This window comes from Gopherus flavomarginatus, chromosome 2 (assembly GCF_025201925.1).
Source record: "Gopherus flavomarginatus isolate rGopFla2 chromosome 2, rGopFla2.mat.asm, whole genome shotgun sequence".
Classification (NCBI taxonomy): Eukaryota; Metazoa; Chordata; order Testudines; family Testudinidae; genus Gopherus; species Gopherus flavomarginatus.
In genome coordinates, this window is record NC_066618.1 from 220,057,444 (window position 1) to 220,062,798 (window position 5,355).

A 5,355-nucleotide genomic window follows, 5' to 3' on the forward strand; every position below is an offset into this window, starting at 1 on the left:
CGCATGTTGGTATGGGGATCCCAGCCAGGACTGACTCTCTTTACCTCCTGCTGCTACAATTGCTCTGGCAGCTCATAGTACTTCCCAGTGCAGCATGTGCTGGTCGTCATATGGCAGAGGTGAGGGCTTAGCTTGAGGACTTTCCCCTGTTGAATTTTAATGACTAGATGCAAATAACAGAGGTGTTAAGAGTTTCTCTTAAAAAAAAATGACAAAATTCTCCTATAATGGAAGGTGATAGACAATTTAATTAGAAAGGTCTCTACAAGCTCCTAGACTTTCTTAGGACCACTATTTCACACTCACAATAAGTTTTCTAGACCTGGTTGAATGTTTTCTATTTGAACATTTTTCCATCTCAGAATGCCTTTTTGACAAAATTGAAACTTTCTGCAGTAATGTTGATTTTGACAAAATTTCATTTAAAAAAAATCAAAATGAAGCATTTCAATAAGATCTGTTTTGGCCTATCAGAATGGAATGCTTCCTTTTTTTGTTTTGAAATGACTTTCAAAATTTTGTATTATCAATGATTACAGTATAAAATAAGATATGGAAATCAGAACAAACGTTTCAAATTCACTGAAATGGAACATTTCAATTTACAAAAAATTCTCACATTTTGTTTTGTGGAAAATGTCAATTTTTTGCTGTTATTCAGAGTTGGAATGAAAAATTTTGCAATTGTAAAATTTCCCATGAAATGAAAATTCTAGTTCCCACACAGCTAGTTTTCCCTATTTTTTTGGGATTAAATTTTCCTTTTCTTAAATTTCATCCCATTACCCCACCTGCCTTTCAGGGCTCAAAGTGAACAAGCAGAGAAGGTATAGGTAGGAAGGGGGCAGCCACCTGGGAAAGGAGTACACTAAATGGGATGTGAGTAGTGTTTCACTATTATTCCCTCTTTGCCATTTCATTTGGTGGAGAAAGTAAGACTTCAGCAGGGAGTTTACTGCATTTCTGCCTACACAAAGGCTCTGGCCTCTGTCACAGTGCCAGGCATGCTAATGTTTAAACTAGAGCCTTCTGCATGTATTTCTACATTTTTATTACTCAATTGATGTCCTAGATGCAGACCACAATTTAATGCACTTTCATCAGTAAGTGTTGACAGTTGTTCTTTTGATAAAACTGAAGGATGCTATCAGAATATCTATCATGTGTAGCACTCAGAAGTACAGCAACAATTTATTCCTCTTAACACTTAACAGATGAGGCGATAGAAATGTTAAAAATGTTTCTGCGTTGGAAGCATCAAAGCAAAAAAACCAAAGCCTTCCACACACACCCCCCCCGAAAACCAAACCAAACAAATAGGCTCAAATTATTCTCTGAGTTACACTACTTAAAATCTTGACTAACCCTTGGAATCACATTGTCCTTTTCAACCCTCTTTGCCACACTCCCATTTACAACTTTTGCTTGACATATTTGGCTAAGTTTTAGTAGCTCTGCTTTTCAGGCAGAGGCTGAGAGCACAATTTGGTCCCATTTGTCTATCTACAGGAATGAGAAGGAAACTGAAATGGGCAGAAATAGTCAAGATCAATGGAGATGCCAAGAAATATGCAAAGGTAACTAAATAGATAGCCCTAAACCAAGAAGATGACTTCTCACTTTTAGGCACAATTTGCACAGGGTGGCTTTCTGCCTCAGGAAGACAGAAATTTTTCTTGTATTCTCCAGATGTAGGGAAAAGCATATGAACTATTACACTTCTTGACAGTGTTGGGTGGCAGAACTGAGCAATGAATGCCCCATCCGATCACACAGGATAACCGTTCTACAGGACAACAGTTCTACCTGGCCATTATCAGGGCCACAAAAAGGATGAGGAGGTCTGGCTGTGCCCTTCCTCTGCCCACAAACTGGGCATCCAACATAAAGGCCAGACAGAATACAGTCCTGGGACTTCATCCCTGGTCTGAAGGATGAAGTTGCAAGGGGAAGAAATTAAATGTGGAACAAAATCAGACAAAATAGAAGCTTAATTTTCTTTCTCCAGGATGAAAGGAAAATCTTTCTTGGTGAAAGATATGGATCTTTTTTTTTTCAAGCATGAAATTTGACATCTTCCTCCAAGTTTTGCATTAGGAAATATACTGGAAAAGTTTAAAGGAAAAGAGTGGGATATTTAAAGATCTTGGTGAGAGTCCAGACGAGTTGGAGAAGTGCTTTGTACCAATGAGAATGGTATTAGGAAATTAAGCACTACAAAATTACAACTAAAACAGCACTATAGCTTACTATTATACTGTTTCTAAATATGGGTGATAAAGTGAATGGAGACAGTTCTCTAGACAGATATTTTTACTGAGATTATGCTACATTTATGCACCTCTTTTTGAAAAAAATAATTTTGATATACTTAAGAGCAGTAAAGGATAAAATCCTGATTGTAGCGCCTAGCTTGTACAGTAGATCAACAAAATATAGAGGTTTTTTTTCATTGCCTTACTCTGAACACAAATCTAAAAGCAAACCAGACAATAGTAAGGTAAAGGGGGACTTTTCTGAAATGGTGAGCTAAATATTGATCAACAACTAAAGATGAAAAGTAACTGTCATATCTACCTGTGTTGTTTTGATATAAACCAGTGAGAAGAAATTGTTTGCCATTATTCATTAAACATTATGCTTCATATACTGTGCACAACCTACTTAGTTTTGAAATTCTTCTAAAAAAATTAGGAAAATTTAAGTTTTATCTGTAGAAAATATTATAAAAAGTGACTGACAAAGAGGTCTAAGACAAGACCATTATTCAGTAGAAGTAATGAAGGTTGTATCCACAACAGTGATGGTGAAATCTTGCCAGGCAAGTCAAACAGCCAACCAAAGAAGACCTTTTGAGAAATGGCATGACTGAGGCTTGATCTACACTACAGACTTATGTCAGTATAACTATGTCACTCAGGGGTGTGAAAAATCCACATCCCTGAGTGATGCAGGTGTACCGACCTAACCCTTGGTGTAGACAGCACTATGTCGACAGAAAGGTTTCTCCTGTTGACATAGCTACCGCCTCTAGGGAACGTGGAATACCTATGCCGAGGGACAAACTTGCACACTGGTACAGGTACAGTCTTCACTAAGCACTACAGTGGCACAGCTGCATTGGTGCAGATGTGCTGCTTCAGCATTGTAAATGTAGGCAAGCCCTAAGCAGAACTTCTCTCCTCTCCCACTAGGATTCTAGAAGCTGTTTACATTGCTCACTCAGGCCATGTCCAGACTACCCGCTGTATCGGCGGGTTAAAATCGATTGCTTGGGGATCGATATATCGCGTCTAATCTAGATGCGATATATCGATCCCCGAGCGTGCTTATATCGATTCCGGAATTCCATCAACCCCAACAGAGTTCCGGAATCGACAGAGAGAGCTGCAAACATCAATCCCGCGCGGTGTGGATGGGTGAGTAATCCGATCTTAGATATTCGACTTCAGCTACGTTATTCACGTAGCTGAAGTTGCGTATCTAAGATCGATTTCCCCCCTCTAGTGTGGACCAGCCCTCAGAAAGCAGCAAACTGAAAGTTCAAATGATGCCCTCAACTTGTTTCTTCCTTAATGATATTCTAGTTTTGAATTTAGTTTGTTTTTAGAAAATGATTATCAAGTGAATATAGCAAGGTAAGTCTTATTAAAATCACTGTTAAAATATTAAACTATAAAGCCTACTGCACAAAACTACTTTAAAGACTCTAATCTGGTATAATAAAGTTGACTAGCCATGCTTTGAAAAAAATGGAGGTAGAAAATTGACACATTATCACTTTTCAATTCCAATGATCTCCTTTGATAACCTATTGCTTCTTTCATTATGCATTGTGTTGGCAGAGTAAGGAACTGAAATAACTCTGAATCTGGTTCTGTTCTGCTCTTTCAACTGTGAAATATGGAAGCATAAAAATGCAGCCTGTTTGTCACTTTCATATGCTTAATAGCAAACCACCACTGATGTCTATTTAAATCTAATTACACTAGTGGAATGTACTCATTTCAAATTTTATTTCAGCTAATGCCATGGTTTCAGAAGTCTTGTTATTTACCACAGGGCAAGGGAAAACTCAAACATAGCTTTAAGGAACCCAGGTCTTAACATCTACTGTAGCCACAAGCAGACAGTACTTTTTCTGCTCATTGTACTAAAAGTGTTTGATATAAATGTCATCCAGTTACAGTGGAACATTTTGGTTGAATGGCCTAAAACTGAAGAGTGGGAAGACATAATATGTCAAACAGGGTCTTGGTGACTGAAATTCACTGGGATTCCTCACTCTTAACTCCAGTGGTAGCGTGATCCAGAAGCATATGTTTCTACACTGCTGTGTAGTGTGAAGATGGGATCTGTGAAAGCCGCAAACAGATTGGAATGGGGATGATGGTCTTTGGGGGTAGAATGAGGGAGAGGCAAGTGGATCTAAGACTATGCAGATCTAGTGCTTGGGACCAAACCAGAAAAGAAGCCGCAAAGAGGTAATATTGCTTCACTGTGACAGCTGGGCAAAATATTTTTGGCCAATAACTGGTTGGCCAAAAATATGCATTTGGGGCACCAAAACTATTTGTGGATTCAAATAATAGTTTTGACTGGTGGGAGGGGAGAACCTGGAAACAAAAGTTTCAAAAATGTAAAGATAAACAGTTTTGAAATGCCATATTTGAAACATTTCATTTGACCTGAATGAAATTTCTTTGGTTTGATAAGAAAAACTGAAGAAAAAATTTTTGTTTGAAATGACTGAAATTTTGGAGGGATTTTTTTAGTTCAGTCACCAAAGTGAAGATATGCACATATTGGAGAAAGTCCAGAGAAGAGCAACAAAATGATTAAAGGTCTAGAAAATATGACCTATGAAGGAATATTGAAAAAAAATGGGTTTGTTTAGCCTGGCGAAGAGAAGACTGGGAGTGGGGAGGGGACATATGATAACAATTTTCAAGTACATAAAAGGTACACAAAGTAAAGGGAGAAAACGTATTCTCCTTAACCTCTGAGGATAGGAGAAGAAGCAATGGGCTTAAATTGCAGGAAAGGTGGTTGAGGTTGGACATTAGAAAAAAACTTCCTGCCAGGGTGGGTAAGCACTGAAATAAATTGCCCAGGGAGATTGTGGAATCTCTATCACTGGAGATTTTTAAGAGCAAGTTAGACAAACACCTGTCAGAGATGGTCTAGATAATATTTAATCCTGCCTGCTATGAGTGCAGGGGACTGGACTAGATGACCTCTCAAGGTCCCCTCCAGTTCTATGATTCTATGAAAAAAGTCAATTATTCACTCAGCCATAATCCCTGTACCCCTGATTTAGGAGGCAGTGGAATATTTTATTCCCTCAAGATTCTT